The following is a 23,359-nucleotide window of genomic DNA, read 5'->3' as shown; positions in this document are numbered from 1 at the left end:
GTGTTGAATCGAATCGGTGCACGCATCCCGTGTTGTAGACTTGCACTGGGGGGCGGGGTTGGGGGGGGGGGGCAATTGTGGAGCCTCTGGTGCTGGCTCCAAATCCATAGCTAGCAGCTAGCAAGCCTTAGCTCAGTGTGAAGAACCATGACTGGGGCCATGCCAGAGCAATGAACTGCTTGCATGGTCAGTGCAGCATATCTCTCTGGAAGTGCAGCAGATGGTGAATGATGCTGGTAAATATGGATGGTGGGGTCATAGTGATTCCAAAGATTGGACTGGCCTGTTGCTGAGAATACAGTGAGGTGTGTGAGACACATCTCATCAGTAGCCCAGCTGAGGCTCAAGGCGAAGCCAATCTGCTGGCACCCGAGTGTAGGGCTAATAGTGGCCCAGGTGGTGATGGCGGCACTGGGTGGGCGACTGCAGGAACCAGGTATTGTGGCTGGCTGACGCTGGAGGCAATATAACTACAACATCTCGGCTCCCAAGTTGTGGCCACCCTTGTTGCTGTTCCAGGCTGTGGATACCTCCATCCGAAGCTGCAAGCTGTCCCACAATGGAGAAGTTGGAGTCGAGGCCAGATTCTCCTCCTGTTGTTGTGGTGGCCTTTAACAGCTAACTGTGGGATGAGAAGGGGCTGAGTGGAGGAGGATGGGGGGGGGGGGGGAGAATGGACTCAAGGATGAGCTTGTCTTCTGCCAAATGAAAGAAAACCAGGGAGCAGTGGAAGGATAGATGAGAAGAGAAATGTGGACTGAAGTTCCATAAACTGAACTGGTTCTGTTGTTGAGAAGTAATTCAGTCTACAGCATCTAGTATCAAGACACATCGCACTCATTGCTGATGAATGGTAGCAGATAACCACCAGTCTTATCAGCAAAACCCTAAGGCTCCCACCTACATGCCGGGCCAGAACTTTGGTGTAGGAGGAGTGACCAGTGAGCTGGGTAAGGGCATCTGAAAATGCAGTAGAGACTGAGTTGGCATCCACATAACAACTCTGATGTCTCTTGTTGCCAAACAGTGTTACTCACTATGAACTTAAGAACAGTGTTAGGGCGTCTCCTGCAGATGCATCATGTATGTACTTCAGCTTCAGTTTCAATGTCAAAACCAACCTCTCAGCTCCTCCATTTGATTGGGGATGAAAGGGAGGGGAATGGATGTGCTTCACTCCATTCTTAGTCCAAAAGTTCTCAAAGGCTTCTGCTCGGAATTGTGGTACATTGTTGCTGACTAACATCTGACCTCAGTGTCAAAAATCCTGGCTATTGCTGTCTCTGTGTATTCCACTGTGGATGTATGGCAGTAACAACATACAGGAACCTGGAGAAAGCATCTATTATGATGAATTATGTTGCAGTTATGAAGAAATCGGTAAAATATAGGTGCACCTGTTTCATGATTTGGTGGGTGCGATCCATCTGTTGCATTGATGGACTAGGTGCTCCATTGCCTGCTTGAGCCTACTCAGTAAGCATAGTGCCAGACGAGCAGTTCAGTTCTGAAAGTACGCCAGTATCCCTCATCAAGCAATTGTAGGATCTGTTGTCATAATGATACCGGGATTACAACTTGTGGTGAATTGTTGTCCATGTTTAAAAGGATTTTTTCCCATCCACCAGAATCAAATGGTGCCTCAGCACATAGTGATGTCAAAGAGGATCAGATTTTTGATTTGCCAGTCATTTTGGACACCCGTTAAGATATAGGTGTGAACTTGTAGGAGAATGGCATCCAATCCTGTAGCCTCAGCCATATAGGATCCATTAATTGAAAAATTGTTCATGGCTTGTTGGGCTTCATTGCCCAGGAAGAAACAAAAGATTTCTTCCTGAACAAACTTGTAGTCCAGTCCCATGGGTAAGTGGGAAAGGGTGTTCACAATAACATACTGTAATAACTTTCTGAAATGGATATCATAGTTACATCTAGTGGAAAATTACAGGGGTACTGGAGACCCTGAAGACCAACTGCTTAAATTTGTATAAACTGTACACTGTTTTAATTACTAAAATATTTTGAGAGCTTTCCAATGGGAGCTGTAAGTATGCTTTGAAAAGGTCATTGCTGGAGCTGATGAGCACTATGATCTGGTAAATGAGCTGCTGGGTTGAACAATGAGGTTGACAGCTTATGGTCCGTCATCAGCTGAAACTTGTTGCCACAGAGAAATACACATTTTTTTTTCAAAGCAAAGATAATACTGAATGCTTCTTTCTTGATCTGAGAGTATTTCTTTCATGCGCAGATTAGGTATTTGGAAGCATAGAGATGCTGCTTGAGCTCTGTGAACACCTTTCCACATGACATGGACCATGTGAACACTACTTCCTTCTCATACAAGTCATGTAATGGATCACCTGTCCGGGATGCAGTGGGAACAGGTTTTCCATAATATGTAATTTACGGAGCTGCTTCAACATATTTCTTCATTGGTAAAAGACCTTCATGTGGAATTATATGGCCTAAATATTACACAGATGTCTAAAAAAATTCACATTTTCTGAAACTGTACTGCAATCCTCTCTCACTCAAAATGGAAAAGAGTGATCTCAGGTTTGCTAAATGCTGCTCTGTGGAGCTTTCTGTGATGATGATGCCATATAAATAGTTTATGTAACCAGGCACACTGTGAATCAGATGTTCCAAAAACTTGTGGAAAGTTACGGGGGTACTGGAGACCATGAAGACCAATTGCTTAAATTTGTATAAGCTGTACACTGTTTTAATTACTAAAATATTTTGATAACTTCCCAATGGGAGCTGTAAGTATGCTTTGAAAAGGTCAGCTTTGAAGAAGAAGCATCTGCCTGCCAACTTTGCATAAAGTTAATAAGGCTTTGGGATCGGGTATATGTCCATTTGTCACGTCCCATGCATGGATTTGCAAGGGATTGAGTGACATGGTTCGTGAAAGGGATTTAGCTGGTTGACCTTAGTGAGAGGGAGACTTTTGATCTGGCTAAGATGTTGAAATCCTTGGTGTGAAGGTACCAGGATAGGAAGTGGGTCGAAGTAAACTCTCCCGAATGTTATATAAGTTCTAGTTTATTCAGAAATAATACAGATTGCCCTAACTGCATAGTGATTGTACCTACAGGATGGCCAAGTCTATTACAGATATGGTGACTAACTTCCACCATTCTGACTGCCTGATAGAAGCTCTTCAGTACCTTCTGTCCACACCAGCACCCTACGTCAGAATCCCGCAGCCACTGCGCAAAACGCTCATCGGCGACTATCTCTGGCTGCCTGCCTACAACCCGTTCCTCAGGCCACGTTGGCTGCCGCCATCCACACTGACTATTGTTGTTACAGGAAGCCTAACCTTGAGAGAGACCCGGAGAAGCGTGCTCCCGAGTTTTTTTAACTTTTCCCCTTCGACCCCACCAGCACTTGGCATGACGTAGCGTCGAGTGCAACTTGTCCTTATTGGGTATTGTTTAAGAATTAATTTCATTACTTTTCTTCAGAAGCTGGGTGGAGGGATAGAGGGGCCTCTCCCTATATGGTCATGCACTGTGTCCTGAGCCCTTCAATGGCTCCTCATGATGTAGTGTGGTCCCCACCAGGGGCCCTCTTTCTTTCTCTCTTGACTCCCAGATTTCTCTCTCTCCAACCAGAAATGCTTTCTGTCGATACTCTAAGTGATTGCTTATTATGGGTCTCTGCACAGAGTTTCTTTGTATCTATAACTTGGTGGCTGTTTGATTTCTTATCGCACGCAGCTGCCCAGCAGGCAGTTTGGACTGCTGCCTCGGCTCTCCAGCTGTGTCGTGTTTCTTTTATGACCCTTCTGCCACGCCTTGTGTCCAGCGCTACATTTTTAATTCACTTACTACATACTATTTCTGGCATACAGTCTGAGAACAACTGTAATTAGACTTGGCTTTTTCCTGCGGTTACAACACATTTCATCTTGAACACTCACCATGACATTGAAATTCCCACAAAGCTAGAGTTTTCCAGATGGCTTCTTTATAATAATTAGAGGAGTAAACCACTGGCTTGATGAGACAGGTTTGATGACACCAAATTCCTGCAGCCTGTCTAATTTGTCCTTGACCTGGTCATGGAGTGCCAGAGAAACCAGCCTGGGATGAAAAAATCGAGGTCATGCTACTGGTTTAGTGAAAAATGAGATTTGAAATTCTTCTCCTTTCTCAGACCGGAAGTACTTGAACAATTTTACAGCACTGCCAGTAACACAATAATATTCCAATTTACTTAAGACAAATGTGTGATTCCCAGGTTTGGCAGGTCACAGAAAATGCCAAAAGCCTCTAATTTGTTATCTAATGAATGAAGTACATTCTCACTGCACGTGTAAATAGCCTACTCTATATCAAAACCCTTAAGGAACTCAGACTGTGACTTGGACAATATATTACTTGCAGTCTGATGCTTAAGAAGATGCTTGAACACAACATTTTCAAATATTTTTGAAAAAGGTTGCAAAAGTGAAGTTGGTCAACAGTTCGATGGCATCTCCATAACCCCCTTTTGTAAAGAGCATGCTTATGAAAACAGTCTGTGCAGGAAGGATATGGCTGTTAAAATTAGGAGCATCTTGAGACTCACTGTTTACTTAGAGAGAGACAAGTGCATAGGTGTTTGTGTACCACTGCTGTTTTCCCACTAGCTGTCAAAGCTCACCACTTACCAAGGCAATATTGTCCCAAGAATCTAAGTGTTGGCCCCTTGCTTGTGTGACCTTGCACGACTGTGCTAAATGCAACATGTTGTCTAAAGCAGGGTCATCAAACTGTAAATCCTTTAAGCAGAACCCTTTTATCAGGTGAGCATGGATGAGTGAGTCTCTAATTGTGGTCTCTGCATAGGATTCCTTATTTTTTGATGTGAGAAACCTGCATCCCTGACTTAGCTCCTAGAGTTCTACTGCCCTAGCTAGATACGATTGATCTAGTTGCTTGAGACATTGGTAAAACTCAAAGTGAGTAGAAATCACATGACAATGCCACTGGTAATGGGCACTCACTAGAGAACATATGTCCTCAATTGTCTGTTTATTGGGCTCTGTCAGAGGGGCTAATCTGCACAGTAAATGATAAGTTTGCAGCTAAATCCAGTATAAAAAAGAGATGTAGCAGTATCACTACCCTTTACTTTAAATGCCATAAAGTGTTGCCAGAGTCATTTTTCATATAAGTCACAGTCCTCTGAATTCTCCTTGTACAGTGGGAATGGGGAAGGATTCGCTGTCTGTTGCTGAATCAGTAGCCTGTCCACGAGTTCTTATACATGCTTTTGACTTTCCACCTGCTGAGCCATCAGCTTCTGCAGAATGGCCACCAAAGATAGTGGTGAATGGAAAGAGAAAAAACACACACACATTTTGCCATTCAGAGCACAGAGGACCAAGACCCACAGTTCACAGAAAAGGTCACAGTCCAAGTGGCAATGCACAAAATAAGTCACTGTCCTAGTGCACAAGCAAAGTTCACAGTTCTGAAATCGCACAAAAACTGGCACAGTCTGAGTGATGGAACACATGCAAAGTTCAAAGTTCTGTAAGTGGTGCACATGAAAGCTCAGTCTGTAGTTGCCAATTGTGTTGTAGCACACAATACATATGAACTCTAGACAGTTAACTTGTGTACTGAACCAAACATAAGATGGCACAGAATACAGTAACAAGAAAATGACAGTGAAAAGCGATACAAAGTCCATACTATAGATCTTGTCTAGCATAGTGTTGCAGATACATAGTATAACCAAAAGCAAAGTCCAAATAGAGCAAGAGAGTAATATATTCAAATCATTGGTGTGGCATAGTATGATGACAGTCAACAGCATGATGAAGAATGAGTCAAGAAAGCTAGTGTCAGCCTAGATATAGGCCAGCGGTGGTCATCAGAATTGTCGGCACTAATATTGAAGCGGCGTGTGCATCTAGTGTTATAGACTCACATCACTGGCTGATAGTGGAGCCTCTGATGTTGGTCCAAATCCATGGCTAGTGGGCCTTAGCTGAGTGCAAGGAGCCACGACTGCAATGTGCTGGCGCAATGTGCTGGCGCAATGTGCTGCTCGCGCAACTGGCACAGCATACCTCTCTGGAAGTGCAGCGGACATTGTATGGTAGTGGTAAATGTGGATTTACCACAGTTGGCATTTATTGTTCCTTTATTACATGTTTTCAAGATAACAGTGTTTTTCCTCACTGCTAGTAGAGGCTGTAGGTGAAACCGACTGGTTATGCTTTCACTGTTTGCATTCTTTCAGTTTTTAAGAATGCATGTTTCATTTTGCTGCTGTTGGTTGCTTTCTACTTCACTTTACTTTTGTAAATATCCCTTCACAAAGGTTTTACTGGGACTTCACATATGAGCAATGCATTTTGCCATTTTCATTTATTTTCCTAATGATATTATGAACATTCAGTAACAAATATTGTATAATACAAGAAAAACAAATTTCAGGAATATGTAAATACTTCATTTCAAAAATAACTGAACTGTAAACATTAATATAAATCTGTCTTGCTAAATACCTATGTCCTGTGCCATCACATTCTCTCGCGAATACTCTGTAAACTTCTACTGTGAAACAAAAATGTGCACCAACTGCGAGCAGCATATTTGTTTGTGTCTTTATATTTCACTGCGTAATGTTCCATTGCAAAGGTGTAATTGTTTTTTAAAAAAGTGGAAAAAGTTGAAATCAGAGCCAGTATAATTTGGTGCAACAAATAGGATATGTTCCTTGCAAACTGCCAAGAACACTATGCCCTGTAAATGTGAAGACAAACAACACTATAATAGCCCACATTCTAAAAAATATCTTTTTTTTGTGAAACATACAAACTTCCTCTTATAATATATAGTAGATTAATTGATTAGTATCAAATATGGTAATACAATCATTTTAAACTATTTTATCACATCATTTACATCCATATAATTCAATGATTGTGGAAATATGAGTTTAGGAACACTGAAGTTTCACATTTAATATTGACAGCAAAAGCTTTTATACAAAATTAAACATCCAAATCATAAAGCTATAGAGTAAATAAATTTTACAACTTTCAAAGGTGAAAATTAACATGTTTAGAAATTCATATTTCTTCCCATTCCATCTAAAACTACATACACATATAAAATTTGCAACCCATATTTAAACCTGCTCCTATATATAAAGACATTTTATTAAAAATAGCAACTTCAACAATTTTATGAATAGTCCTGTAAAGAACTGTAAGATAATCAAATATTTACATGTGTGTGTTTGTGTGTGAGAGAGAGAGAGAGAGAGAAAGACTGCACCACCACAGTTACACAAGAGAGACTGTTACAAAACTTGCGATTAAATTACCCCCCCCCCCCCACACACACACACACACACACATACTTTCTGAATAGAAAAATGGATACCACCATGAGCACAACTGGAGGAGTGCCATGGCATTGTGTGGGTATCCACTTAAAGCTACAGCTGATGTCACAGCATAACCCATGTTAATCATGCTAGAGTGTCATGAAGAACACAGAGATAATCAGCATAATTGGTGTGGATGACAAAATGCTCTGTTTTCAGTGATAAAGCAGTACACTTTGGTTTCATTAAGCATCAGCACAAACCAATTTAATATTTTAAATACATTAACAGTTGACAATATATTAGTGTGTGTGTGTGTGTGTGTGTGTGTGTGTAGGTAGGCACATCCCCAACAACCATTTCACCCAGGAACTTGAGTCCATCTCAGGTCAACTTGTGAACATGTCTTCTGGAAAGAAAGAGGAAAAAAATATCAGGACATATGTAATAACTGTCAACCTGCAACAGCAGAAACTTAAATAGTTAGTTTCAGTAATCATAGTGAAGTGAAGGTAGGGGGTTATGACCACAATGAAGCAAAGTAGACATCTGTTAAAAACCTCATAGTAGTGAATAATTCACGGAACAATTGACTTTTTAACATTATAAATTTAACGCTGTTAGGTTAAAAAGTATAACATTGGCAGTTGCAGTTGCCCAATAGCCATAAATATATTTTCTATCTATCTATCTATCATTATCATTATTATTAGTAGTAGTACTACTATTAGCAGTTCTTAGCATTGATACTCCACATGGCATTAGACATATTCATACCCTGGTTCATATTATTTTTCTGTTCTATTACTGACACTTATTTGTGTTCTTCATACCAAAATTATCATCATGCCCTAAGAGAACAATGTAAAAAGTGTGTGTAAAAAACTGTTCTGATGTAAAGAAGGTCTTAAAGACCCTCATCTGATCAGGTTAAATAAATGAATAAACAAATTAGAGGAAGACTGTTCAAAGCAGCATGCCATGATATTTTAAGGAATGTAGTTAAAGAAGAAAAAAATTAAATTTGTGCAGTGCAATCTGAATTAACACTGTATAAACTGCAGTTAATTCTAGAAGCAAAATGATCATGTAGTGATGTTGTTCCCAGTTTGTAGAGAACAATATCAGAGCTAAATAACCTAAACCTTATAACAATTTTAATACTAAGGCAAAAACATGTGACTGAAATGAAATTTATACCACACCTTATGTGACGACACTGTGTTGTTCGATTTTTTTTTCTTTTTTTTAAATGTGATCACTCATGTTATTTTGTCCATCTTGATTGAAATCAGTTTCTTCATGCCGAGTAGTTAAGTAGCCCCTAAAGTTTGCAAATAACTTTGTGTGCACATTGGCAGCCAGTCAAGAAATATTTTAGGTATTATGTTGATTTTTTTAAAATTTCAAACTGTCATTTTTCATTAAGACTTTCAAGCACAATCCCAGTAGCAGTATCTACAGAACCTACATGATAAGAACTGCAGAGCACATTTCCTGTTGAATGCTGATGTTAGCATCAGCCTTCTGCTAAATGCACTGGCTAGCTAATGAGGTGATGTCAGAGGAAGTCATGTGTATGATCACTGAGCAGTCAGGGAGAGCAGAGTACAGCTACAGCACTCTCTTAGTACCCAGCTTTCAGGCAGAACAGACATCTCTCTTAGGAGAGAGAGCCTCTGGTTTTGTAATCGATGGCTGGTCCTCAGCAGGACTTGATGTGTAATGCTGCCTCTCCATCTTCTCATTCAACTGCATTTTGGTTCAGACAGACTTTCAACCTCTAATTTCCTCGCTAGTGTGAGCCCATGCACCCTATATTCAGGATTCAAATACACCATATTATTCTCCACTATTTTGATTACAAAACCCTATATTTTAACATAAACTTCGTTCAATGCAGTGGCCTTATGCCACCTTACAGGGATGGCTTGTATATCCACATGGTACCACTCTACTGGTTGACACTGGAGCCAACGTCTTGCTGCATCAATAACCTTGTCATCATGAACATACTGATGCCCATGCAGTGCATCCTTCATTGGGCCAAACAGAAGGAAATCAGAAGTGAGATGGATGATGGATGGGGAAGAACAGTCCATTGGAGTTTTGTGAGCTCATTTCAGTTGTGTACACTTGTGTGAGGCCTTGCACTGTCATGGAGAAGGAGAAGTTTGTTTGCATTTTTGTGGTGATACACATTCTAAAGTCGTTTTTTCAATTTCCTGTGGGTAGCACAATACACTTCAGTGTATATCATTGTACCATGAGTTAGGACATCAAGCAGAACACTGCCATGACTTTACCACCACCAGCAGAGAGCAGAGAGTGCAGTCCCCCCCCCCCCCACCCCCACCCACCCACCCCACCCCATCCCCAGAGTAGAGGTGGTGTGGTGCCACTCCACAGATTGCTGTTTTGTTTCCAGTTTGAAGTGATGAATTCATTTTTCGTCACCTGTGATGATGTTAACAAAATAATTGTCATGATCAGCTTGGTAATGAGCATGAAATTCTGCACAGATGGTCCTTCATTGCTCTTTATAGTCTTCTGTTAGACAGTGAGAAACCCAGCAGGCACACACACCTTAGAGTAACTGGTGGATGCTTATGTAAGCACTACCAACAGAAACATCCACTTGAGCAGCAAGACATTTCATTGTGATCCACCATCACCTAAAATGAGAGTCTTAGTGTGTCCAACACTTCAGGAGTCCCTGCTGTGCATGGGCGGCCAGCACACAGGAGATTGGACAGGATTCCATGGCCATGTTATGACGATGACAGAAGCCTCACCCAACAACTCACCATACTTCTGCTCACTGCCAGGTCTGTGCAGACATTCTGCAAGTGCCTAGAAATATCTGTGATGCTCTGGTTTTCCAACAAAAGAAACACAGTGATAGCTCTCGGCCTGAAACACACCTCTGTTACAGGCACAATTTTGAAGACCACATATAGCACCGCCATCTAACAGAACTTCATGAAACAATAAGGGCTGAAGTGAGAATATCCTGCAATGTCCACCAACAAATTATACCTTTTTTCAAACAAAATTGGCTGAGAAATAAGGGTTGCACTACTTATGTATCCTGGTATCCGTGAAAAAATACATAACTGGTGCTGTGTTTAAGTCAAAAATTTGATTTTAAATAAATAAATGAGACTGCTATGGTATAAGATAAAAAGCTGCAGATATTATGAATACCTTTGTTGGGAAGAGGCAACAGCCTGTTGAAATAAAACATAAATCGGGAAATACAAAGAAAAATGTCTACTCTGATATTCTGCAGGTAAAATAGGGAGTAGCTGACGGTCAGTACTAGGACCTCTGTTCTTTACCTTGTTCATAAATGATATGTCCACTGCAGTAAACAAAAAACACAACTTTACTAATGTTTAGACTTAGAAAAGAGAGCAAATAAGAGCATGCAAATTACAGAAAAATCTTTTGGAGAAAAATAATCTATTGATCAGCGGGAAGAAAACAACATTTACGAAGTTTGAAACTAATAGAACTAACAGCTCAGTAGATTTTATTCTGAGCATTGTGCATGCAGACTTAGAAGAAGACAGTAACAGGTTTCTGGGAATAAAAGTGAACAAATTTCTGACATGAGAAAAATACACTGATAAGTACAAATATGTTCTTAATGAAGAAAATGTCATATACAGTGGACACAGAAATCTTGATAAAATATACCATGCACTTAACTTCTCAGATATGTTGTCCTGTATATCAATACAGGGAGGAGCAGCAGATGTACACATTGAGAGAATTTTAAAACTTCAAAAGAAAGCCAGCAGATGCATACTGAAACTAACACAATGAGAACCCTCCAAAAACAAATTTAAAGCATTTAACATGTTAAATATACAAAGTTTGTACATACCTGAAACAACAGGCCTACTCCTTTAGTAAACTTTACTGCTCCTCTAAAAAGAGATTTTAATTACCACAACAGAAGACCTAGCAAAAATTTCTGTATCTGCAGCAAAAGGCTGAAATGACAAACAGGGACCCTGAAAATGCAGGAAGCTTATTTTATAATCTCACATAAAAGAACTGAGTACCTTCAAAAGAAAAATGAAGGAACATTTCATCTCTGGATGCTGGTATAAGGTAAAGCAGCAGGCAAGTTCATAGAACAAAGGTAAGTATAAAATTGGGAATGGAGTAAAACACTTCCTTTTTCACATGGAAACAAACTTCCTGAAAGAAGGAAAGTCTAGTGCTGAAAATACAGATGGAAACATATAGACTAAGTGGAAAATTGTGTTTCTGGATTCTGTGTATTAGTGTAAATATTATTTTAGAGTTTCCGGTATGTATAAATGTCTAAGTATTTTCTGCAGTGTGGCTTACATATATGGTTTAAGAAATTAGTTTTCAGTTTGAATGAGTGTATTAGTATTTTCTGCAGTATGACATTATAATTAACTTAATTGACTTCCCTTGTTGTGTAAATTAATGCATTTTATGTTTCAATGACAAATCTGTAAAAAATTTTGTTTGTACTGTATAAAACTGGCAACACGATGTGTCTAATATGATCGTAATATATGATCTAAGGATAACAATAAACTAAACTTTTTTTCTCATTTCAGACAACTTTTAAGATTTTTATTCTTTTCTAATGTTTGTGAAACTAATGTTCTTTTCTTTATTTACTTTTAATGATTTGCTCTTTGCTGTGATGTAACAGCACCATAATAGTGACTACACAATGTATTTTTGTTTTTTAATATGTATGCTTTGATTCAATACAGGGCATATGGTCTTGTGAATACTGCACTAATAGACCCTCTTGCTCAATAAAATGGATGGAGAAAATCTAAATTTTCAAAGAAAAGTCGAATGATCAGAAGTGTTATTTGATCTGCTGAGAATACTGTACTAAAAGTGTGTTGTTTTAGATTGTATTTAAATACTAAGGACCTTGCATCAGACAATTATGAGCATTTTAAATACAAGTGTGATATGTATATGTTATAACTTCAAGTTGAACAAATATATTTCAAGGACGATGCAATGCATGAAAGTCACAGATCAAGTAAACAGAGTAAGACGTGTGTCACTTTAACAGTCAAATCACAACTGAGTCCGAGTCTAGCGGCCGCTGGCTGGCTGGCCGCTTAGGTGGAGCTGCTGCTGCATGAATGGCAGACAGCGCCGCATGTAGAGGATGCGGGTAACTGCGCGGCGGCACTATGAAAGATCAGCGAATCACAACACTTTTCCCCCCTTTGAAGTTTTTGCACAGGTCTTGATGGAGGTGGCCTGTAGATTGCTAATGTCCATAGGTGTTGTTTGACTGGCCATAAAGTCTCGAGGAGGAGGCTTCCCGTACGGACTGAAGTGTCCCCGATGATAATGGGTCGAGGTGACAGGAGATGTGGGGATCGAATCTGCTAGGGGCCCCATGCACTAATCTGCCCGTTGTGGAAAGACCGGTTGTTATAACAGGAGACATGGGCGATGTGTCCGTGTCTATAGGAGAAGGAGGCGAGTATAGTTGCTCCGACAGATGGTGGTCAACTGGTTCCTGCATGGGCATGTCTCCTGTTGGCGTCAGTTCTTGTGCTGGCACCGATATGATGGTGAGAGGACTGTGTTGTGAGTAATGAGAGATTCCAGGATCCCGGGCATCAGGTAGAGCCGAAGGTGGTGTAGCGGCATCCGGAACAGGCGTTGCCGGCACACGAGGCCGGAGCTGGTCGGAATGACACACTGCAACACCCATGTCCGTCTGGATTTCATACAGACGTCAGCCACAGTGTCATAAGATGCGGCCAGGACTCCATTTTGGCCGCCTGCCATATCCCCGTACCCCTACAAGGTCGCCGGCGGTGAACCGGCCAAGCGAAGGCACCCGCGGCCATGAGGTGGAAGGCCACAGAAGATGAAGTAGCATGCGGGGCTGTCGGCCATGTAAGAGCTCAGCCGGGCTGTGGTCGCCCATGGGGGTGAAACGATAAGAAGCCAGAAATTGGAGAAGCGCATCATCAGCAGCAGAAGAAGTCAGGAGTTTCCTCAACTGAGCCTTAAATGTGCGGACCAGTCGTTCAGCCTCACCATATGACAGTGGATGGAACGGAGGGGCCGTGACATGCAGGACGCCGTGACGGGCACAAAAATCCGCAAAATCGGAAGAGGCAAATTGCAGACCATTATCAGTAACAACAGTTGAGGGAAGGCCTTCCAAAGAGAAAATGCGAGCCAGAGCTTTGGTGGTTGCCGCGGTGGTAGGCGACGTGCAACGGACAATGAAAGGAAAGTTAGAGTATGCGTCAATAATGAGAAGCCAATAAGTATCTAGAAAAGGTCCCGTGAAGTCAGCATGAATATGCTCCCAGGGCTTCTCAGACGAAGGTCACAGTGACAAAGATGACTTCGGGGCGGCGGCCTGTGACGCACAAGGGCCGCAGGCAGTGACCATGTGTGCTACTTCAGAATCGATGCTGGGCCAGTACACATGACGGTGTGCCAGAGATTTTGTGCAAGAGACACCACAGTGCCCTTGGTGAAGGAGGCGCAAGACCGAAGCACGCAAAGACGCAGGTACCACAACACACGGCGAAGCATTTTCGGTGGAAAGGAGGATAACACCATCCCTAGCCATGAGGCGGTAACGCAAAGCGTAGTAGTTCTGCAATGGATCAGAAGTCTTAGCGGACGGATGATCTGGCCAACCCTTCTGAATACAGCTTAAAACCTGGGAGAGGATAGGGTCAGAACCCGTAGCAGCCGCCAGCCGGTCCCCGGTGATGGGGAACCCGTCCACAACCCATTGCTCGGCAACATCCAGGTGGTTCAAATGGTTCAAATGGCTCTGAGCACTATGGTACTTAACTGCTGTGGTCATCAGTCCCCTAGAACTTAGAACTACTTAAACCTAACTAACCTAAGGACATCACACACATCCATGCCCGAGGCAGGATTCGAACCTGCGACCGTAGCGGTCGCGCGGTTCCAGACTGTAGTGCCCAGAACCGCTCGGCCACTCCGGCTGGCCATCCAGGTGGAAACACAAAAGTTCATCCCTATCGAATGCCACATCAGGACCCATGGGAAGGTGAGACAGTGCATCAGCATTCGCATGTTAAGCCGTCAGCCAGAAACGAATCTCATAATTGAAACGAGACAAGTAAAGAGCCCAACGCTGGAGGCGGTCTGCAGCCTTGTCGGGAAGTGACGTTGATGGATGAAACAAGGAAACAAGTGGTTTGTGATCCGTAACAAGATGAAATTTGGATCCATAGAGAAAAACACCAAACTTATGAAGAGCATAAATAATGGCCAAAGCTTCTTTTTCAATTTGAGAATACTTTTTTTGGGCATCTGTGTGCGTTTTGGAGGCATAAGCATTGGGTTGTTCAGAACCGTCTGAAAAACGGTGCGCAAGGACTGCACCAACCCCGTATTGAGAGGCGTCCGTGGCAAGAACAGGATGTTGGCCAGGTCGATAAGTAGCCAGGCACGGGGCCTGTTTCAGCATAGCTTTCAATTTCTGGTATGCCGCATCGCGTGACGCGGACTAGTGAAAAGGCACGTTTTTATGCAACAGGCGATGCAACGGCTGAGCCACCGAAGCAGCAGATGGTAAAAACCTGTGATAGTATGCTATTTTCCCCAAGAAGGCCTGCAGTTCCTTAACAGATGTAGGGCGACGAAGGGCATCGATCGCAGCGACAGTGTGCTGAAGCGGACGAATACCATTGCGAGAGAGTTGAAACCCCAAGTACATGATAGATACCTGAAAAAATTTTGATTTCTGAAGATTATACTTAAGACCGGCAGTCTGTAAGACATGAAAAAGTGTTCAAATGGTTCAAATGGCTCTGAGCACTATGGGACTCAACTGCTGAGGTCATTAGTCCCCTAGAACTTAGAACTACTTAAACCTAACTAACCTAAGAACATCACAAACATCCATGCCCGAGGCAGGATTCGAACCTGCGACCGTAGCGGTCTTGCGGTTCCAGACTGCAGCGCCTTTAACCGCACGGCCACTTCGGCCGGCTGAAAAAGTGTGCAGAGATTCTGAAAATGTTCTTCAGTGGTGGAGCCAGTGACAACAATGTCGTCCTGGTAATTTATACACCCAGGGACAGGGAGCAATAATTGTTCCAAGAAGTGCTGAAAGAGAGCAGGGGCACTGGCAACCCTGAATGGCAATCGTTGGTATTGATAGAGGCCAAAAGGCGTGTTAAGGACCAGAAACTGCCGGGAAGCAGCGTCGAGAGGAAGTTGATGATAAGCTTCTGACAGGTCATGTTGAGAAAAATACTGGCCTCCAGCAAGTTTAGTGAACAATTCTTCAGGTCGAGGCATAGGGTAAGTGTCGATAAGGCATGGAGCATTTACAGTGGCCTTGAAATCGCCACAGAGACGAATAGCACCATTTGGCATAGCAACGACAACGACAGGAGAGGACCACTCACTGGACGTGACAGGAAGCAAGACCACTGAAGCAGTGAGACGATCCAACTCCTGTTTGACCTGATCACGAAGGGCCACAGGAAAGGGCCTAGCCCGAAAAAACTTAGGCCGAGCAGTGGGTTTGAGAGTGATATGAGCTTCAAAGTCGCTTGCACGGCCTAACCCAGGAGAAAAAAAGGGATGAAAATGTCATCAACAAGGAATCCAATTGAGCACAAGGAATAGCATCAGAGAGACAATATTGACAGAGTCATCTATGGAGAACACAAAAACGCGAAAGGCATCAAAACCATAAAGATTCTCCGCATTACTATGGTTGACCACAAATATGGGAACAGTGCAAATGACAGATTTGTAAGATACCTCAGCATCAAATTGTCCCAAGAGAGAAACCTTCTGTTTATTGTAAGTCCATAATTGCCTAGTGACAGGTGAGAGGACTGGAGAACCCAACTGAAGATACGTCTGAGAATTGATGATAGTGGCAGCAGAACCAGTATCCACCTGCATGCAAACATCTTGACCAAGTATTTGGACAATGAGGAATAACTTCCCTGAAAGGGAAGAAAAGCAATTGACAGACAACACAGAATCAGAATCAGCATCATGTTCATGAACATCATGTATGTGGTCAGATTTGCAAACGGATGACACATGACCCTTTTTTTTGCATTTGTGACACATGGCACAACGCTGTGGATAATCCTCTCGTGAATGTTTTGTAAAGCACCGCGGACATGAAGGAAGCTGTCGTGGGTTTTGCTGCAGTTTCTTAGAGGTTTGTTTAAGGTGAAGCCGAAGCTGTGCTTGGGAGCATACTGCAGCCACGTCGGCCAGCGGGGACATGCCACACACTTCGTCAACAGCGCACAGAGGTTGTATTTCCCCGACGTCACCCCATGCCTATATTTGCGCTTCAGCAGCGCGAGAAATTTCAAAAGACTGAACGATTGATAGGACTTCATCTAGAGTAGGATTTGCCAACTGAAGGGCACTTTGCCTAACTTCTTTGTCAGGCGCCGACCGGGTAATAGCATCCCGTACCATGGAATCGGCATAGGATTCTTTGTGAACTTCAGTAACAAATTGACACTTTCTACTGAGGCCGTGAAGTTGAGCAGCCCAAGCGCGATAGGATTGATTCGGTTGTTTTTGACAATGATAAAAGGCAACACGAGAGGCTACCACATGCGTGTGCTTTTGAAAATAAACGGACAGAAGTGAGCACATTTCAGCAAAGGACAAAGATGCAGGATCTTTCAGAGGAGCCAATTGCGACAACAACTGATACATTTGAGGTGAAATCCATGAAAGGAACAGAGACTTACATGTTTGGTCATCCGCGACATGAAATTCCAAGAAGTGCTGTCGAAGACGTTTTTCGTAATCAGACCAGTCTTCCACCGTCTCGTCATAAGGAGGAAAAGGAGGTAGAGACAACGACGACAGATGCCCTGCATTTGATGCCACGACGAAATCACAAATTGCATTTGTGAGAAGCATTTGCTGTTCTATGAGACCTTACAAGAGTTGCTCTAAAGTAGCCATGGAAACATGTGGGTCAACGATGAAAATGAAAAATTCACTACCTCGTCGCCAATTGTTATAACTTCAAGTTGAACAAATATATTTCAAAGATGATGCAATACATGAAAGTCACAGATCAAGTAAACTGAGTAAGATGTGTGTCACCTTAACAGTCAAATCACAACTGAGTCCGAGTCTAGTGGCCGCTGGCTGGCTGGCCACTTAGGTGGCGCTACAGCTGCATGGCTGGCAGACAGCGCCGCATGTAGAAGACGCGCGTAACTGCGTGGCGGCACTTTGAAAGATCGGTGAGTCACAACAGTATAATATAAGGGCTATGTTGGAAATGATTAGATATTAGGGAATACTGCTAAGAATATGAGCGCTTATGTTTCTGGAATGTCATAAATAGAATAGGAAGGGGAAGGTTACCAAATATCACTAGTCCCTTTGCCATTGATCCCATGGCTTGTGGGTTATAAATGAATAGTAGATTCCCACTTCCAGATAGTGAAGTTATTGAGTGACCATTACGCTGACTCTACTTTTATGTGTAGTGGTCATATTAAAAACTATCTGCTTTCAAAGCTGAAGTCAGTGGAGCAAAATACTTTGTGATGCAAGTATTTTCCATCGACAGTTTGTGGCCAGCTATGGAGCAGAGTTAGTGACAGTTCCATATCAGTATTATGCCTCACCTTAATCCCAAGGTTCTTAGTGGTGTTTAATGGAATGAAGCTATGAGATGAGATGAGGTGGTGAAATTTCTAAAGTAAAGAGACGAAGCTTGACAGCCTCTTGCTTCTCTTCGGAAGTAGTAAGCTATATCCCAGTATTGAGTTTCACCATTATTTCTCTCTCATTGTCACCAATAAAACAGACACAAAAAGTCATATTGCTTGCATCAACTACTGTAACTAAAATGTTACACTATATCTGAAGTTGTCGAATGAAATTTGTTGCCATGAATCTACCTCAGACAAGACTTCTTAACATACACCTTGCTTATGTGAAAAGATATGAGTTAAATTGGTCAGCAAAAGTCTGTGCTACCACGTGTCAACTTTGACCCACGATGTAACTGTGTTGTTTACGTGATGTCCTGTTCCTGTAATGTATTTGGAATGAATCATGTCTGAAGATGGTGTATTGTCATCTGTGATGGCACTCTCTAGGGTTGAATGTTGTCGTTCATGAGATGTATGTGAGCGATGTTAGTGAGTCATGGGACTTAGAGCTATAAGTTACCCTGCTGTGAGAGTTTTTTTCAGTCAATTTTAATGTTGTTAGTGAATGGATAATCATTTGTTTTCAGATTTAGAACTGTTTGTTCACCATGTTGTTGACACTTGGAAATTTAATTTTGTGCATTTCGTTTGTTACTGGTTATGGATCTTACAAAGAAGATTATGAGTTTTACATTGTTTATTACTATGGGTGATAATGTGTCCCTACAAATAAATTTGTGCAGATATATGCCCTCATGGTGGAATGTGTGAAGTGCATTGAATTAATGAAACTGACCAGAGCAGCTGCATCTCAAACCAGAGGTTTGGAGGAATATGTAGATGGGTTAGAATTAGGGTTGTGTTAGAGTGTTTGGTTTGTGTTTTATTTTTCTGAAATTGTGAATTTTTAAAAAAATATTATTTTGGGGTGTGTTGTAGTCATTTTTGTCAGGTTAGATTTTCCATAACAGATCTATGAGTTGTGGTTTGTTGTCCAAAACACTGTAGTTCTCAAAGCAGTCCCATTAGTTTCATTGTATATTTGCAATTTAATATTTCTTGTATCATTTGTGTTTCTTCATGTGTGTAATAAATGATGTTATGGTCACCATACCGTATGTGCTTCAAACAGGGGTGACCAATATCTTGATGATATCATGGATCAAACCTGATGAGTGATAGCGCAATCTTTAGAAAGCACTGAAGGGGAAATTTCTCCATTTAGATAATAATAAAGCACTGAAGGGAAAATTTCTCTATTTAGATAATAATAAACTTATCATTACATATTCTATGGCTTGCTGCTACTGCTATGTTAATTCCCAGCTGACAGTGTCATCACCGTTTTATCAGTAGTTTCCTCTAGTGAAAAAACAACGATTTCTCCATATCCCTACCACCTGTCATATACCTATCATACAATGTTTCATGACATTTACATGTTAATGCATGCTGTTGACTAGAGGATATAATGTTCTTATTATTTACACTCTTCATGTAAAAAGAACAGTACTACAGTTCATAAAACTATGCTGTAACAAGTAGCAATTCATGCCGTGCCTCATTTTGTGATCCCACATATTTTACCAATAAGCAAACTGAAATATTTCAGTACTATTTTTTTTTAATTTTATGTGTACCTGCAATAAAATAAGGTGACAATAGTTTTATTCATTCCTCAAGTGATTTTAATTCAACTTGCAGAAAAGATGTGACAGGTTTAGCGTAAATATGGGAATGCATTCTTTTCAAATTCTTATGACACTGCTTTCAATTTGAGGCCTGTCACTTCTTTGTCAGTTTCTATGTGTCTGCTATTTATTGTTACATAGAAGATTCTGTTAACTCTTTCTTGTAAAACTCATTACGTGTTAAACACCAGATACCTGTAGAATGTGATATTCTTCCATTAAAACAAGGAATCTTCATTCATTTTGCACTGTTAAGAGATTTTGATCAGAGATAATGTCTTCTGGAGTACCTCTGTGTATCTAACAAGTAGTGGAAATAATGGAGCTCAGCTTTGAAAAAGTTTTGGAGTGTGAACAGAAGCTGTCTGAATTGGATAACCGATCAGGTAAGGTATTGTAAAGTAAGTTTTTTGAGCAATTTCTCAATTTTCATGTAGTGTCAGTTTGTTTGTACAGTAAATGGTGGTAAAAAGGTTTAGTTGCTAAAGTCTGAGGTTTGGATTTCTTATGAACATTTGAAGAGATTGTGGTAGAATATGTTGCCTAGCAACATGAAATTGTTTTTGTATTCGTTGGCGCAGTACCACCAGCTACAATCCACTGTTTTCATTGGTATTTCATTTCTGATGTGAAGTGGTGAACTCATCTTTCCTTCATTGTAACAAATAGATACAGAAAGGTAGTTCAAATCTTTTTAAACTGTGTCAAAGAATGCAAGTTACATAGTTTTCATGTTTACTACTGGTCTGCCTTTTATTAAAGGCACCCATCACTCACAGTGCTTTCTCATAGTTAATTCTGCATTTAAAGTACATCTTACTCTTTTTCCTGGTGCTCTCCAAACTAACATGACACATACCATGCTGCGACTGTCTCAGCATTTAAAATCACACCTGAATTTTGTAACATGGCTAAACTGGGTGCCCACACTGACATATCTGTAAACCACATGGTGCCAAGGTACTATGTCGTTTACTGCCATCAGATTGCCTGGTCCCCAATTTCTGACCCGGTCCCCAATTTCTGACATTCAGCTATGCCACCTCATTCTACATGTATTCTTGACACAGGCGGGGAACTAAACGTTTCTCAATTTTTCTTGAGGAAATGGTGTGGTTAAGGAAAGCCAAAATTTCACAACTTACAGTCTTACATCAGTACTTGACAGTGATCTAGTTATGTTTCTATTATTAGTCATAGTTATTATGATGTTTTGAGTTTCATTAACCCATTCCTATACCTTGCATTAAAAATGTATTTGCTAGCTACTTTACAACTAGCACACTTTAGGTCATAAACTGCCATGTAAGAACACTATTGGCGGTAAGCCACACTATGCTCCGGGCTGCAGCCACAGATTATCACATATTCAGTGATATATGTAACTATACAAGAAGTTTTCATTCAGTATTTGTGTCTACAGATTGAAAGCTTTATTCACAAAACATCAAGTAATTATTACTGCTAGTAACATATTAACATCAAATTTAAGAAAGAGTGAGGACAAGAGAGTCTAGATAGTTCATGTATTTAACATTATTAATCTGAAAGGGAAAAGTGGTATTATAGATATGAAAATGTAGGTCTGTTTGTTCCTTTAATTAATGTTGGTTTCATAGAGTCCATTTAATTTTTGATGAAGTGATAGAAGAGAAATTCAAGTTAATGTAAGGTAATTGTCAATGATTTTTTCTATTGATTCACAATAATACATATTATGTTTTCAACATGGTTAACAATTTTCTAAATTGGAATAAAGTAATCTCACCTCATTCTAAAGTAAACATAAAACCATTTCTTATCTACATAAAACTGCACTGTGGACATAACGTTTTTATTGCCTGTAATAGTCTCTCTATTCTTTCTTAGTACAGTAAATAATATTAATTCTTCTGTACAGGTTGTAATTCAATACTGGTAGGTCATTATTTCATACAATCATGATCTTCCAGATTGAAATTTCACTCTGCAGTGAAGTGCGAGCTGATTTGAAACTCGGTGCGAGTTAAGTTTTGAGCGCAGGTTGTGTGTTGTTCTTGGGTAACTCAGTCAGTAGCACAATTGTCCCACTGAGGGCAAAGGTCCCAGGTTTGAGTTCTGGTGTCTGTACCAGGTGAACATTCCAGGTTGCACTTATTTTTAAATTTAAAATATCTATAATTGATTTGATTTTAATTGATTTCAGAAACCCTGCTGTGTATTGTTGTACATGGATATGGGACAAGTCACAATTACAGTTTGCATATACAGAAATTTTAAAAATGGGGCTACAGCAGATTCTGTGGGAGAAATGCTACTATTTAGTAGAAGAATTCATAGAGGATTAAATGATAATTTGAGCAAGGGGTAATTAAGTGTTAGATTTTATTGCATGTATATATAGCAAAATTGTATTATTATTATTATGCTGTTTGTTAACATCAGCTGTTCTTATTTTATGGTGAAATTTTACTGCAATTTTGATGTGTCTCCTGTGTCTGAATCAAATGATTTAGATTATGCACATTATGAGACAAATATAATAATTCACAAAAAAGTATTATAATTAACTCATAAGAAAAACTAGTCAAATCTGTAGAATGATTTAAACCAGTCGAAACTTATGGAGTATTAGAAAACATTTAACTTGGTTATTTTAGACTGGCAATCTTAAATTCTTCTACTGTACAGAAACAGTTCTTCTGAAGTAACATTTTCATTCTTGCTTTGAATCGTCCCTGTTTGACTTTATTTCCAGGTAGCTTGCTGTTTAGAAATATGCACATGTGCCTTACACTGCTGTGCCCTTTACACAGCTATTGACTAACCACAAATACATCATTGGAATCACAAGACTGATGATGGTAGATGTCTTAATTTTTTGCAATAATATGTAAATTTTGTTGTTTTGATGCCACAGATTTTACTCACAACATTAACTGCATCACATGAACTACTCAGTCTATTTACTATCGTTTTTCATGTATGTACCCTGATGTGTCATCCATTAACTCTCCAGGGAATTTAGAGGTTACCTCTCGATATATAGGCAGATTTTTAAATCTGACATTATCTGTCTTTGATTAAACTACCTGTGATGAGCAAAAATTTGTGTACACAGTTTTGTCTTTATTCAGTAACAGTTTGTTTGTGTTTAACCATTTTACGAGCTTGGAGGTCATAACAGAAATCATGTTACATAGTTCATTAGGATATTTTTTGAATGTAGTATGTTGATATAACTAGCAAACATTACTGGTAGACCTTTCTGAATTCTTTAGGGAAAACCATTAATAAATAAAATAAATGTAAGTGGACCAGGTGTGGAGCCTGGTGGAATGCCTTGTCCTAGAATTTGCTCCTTTGACTCTATGCTTCCCCAATTTTTTGAGTTGATTACAACACATTCATACTTTGAAGGACATGATCTAAATCAGTAGTTATGTTTTCCACTAATTCCATTCTGTAGTACTTTTTTTGTAAATAATTCATGCTTGGCAGTTCTAAAGGAATACTCCTGTTGTATACTTTCTGTCACTTAGTGACTATAAACTTCATTTACAAATGTGTATAGTGTCCCACTTACTGATCTTTTTTGAAAGCTTGTTTCATGTAGGCTCAATAACAGTTACTTTCAGGAGCTTA

The 23,359-nt window shown here is 40.5% G+C and overlaps 1 protein-coding gene across 2 annotated transcripts in view; it reads right to left on the bottom strand.

The window, feature by feature from the left end:
* Positions 1-7,685: 7,685 nt before the first annotated feature.
* The window catches only part of LOC126248446 (vesicle-associated membrane protein 2), a 112,509-nt gene continuing 96,835 nt past the window's right edge, over positions 7,686-23,359 (bottom strand). Inside the window, exon 8 of one of the 2 annotated variants that reach the window (XR_007545489.1) lies at positions 7,686-7,756. The gene's annotated coding sequence lies outside the window, so the exon portion shown is untranslated. The remainder of the gene's footprint in view (positions 7,757-23,359) is intronic. The other variant, XR_007545488.1, reaches the window with a different exon arrangement.

This window comes from Schistocerca nitens, chromosome 3 (genome assembly GCF_023898315.1).
Source record: "Schistocerca nitens isolate TAMUIC-IGC-003100 chromosome 3, iqSchNite1.1, whole genome shotgun sequence".
In the NCBI taxonomy this organism is placed as follows: Eukaryota; Metazoa; Arthropoda; class Insecta; order Orthoptera; family Acrididae; genus Schistocerca; species Schistocerca nitens.
The sequence above is the reverse complement of the archived record's forward strand: the minus strand, read 5'-3'. Positions and strand labels throughout refer to the sequence as shown.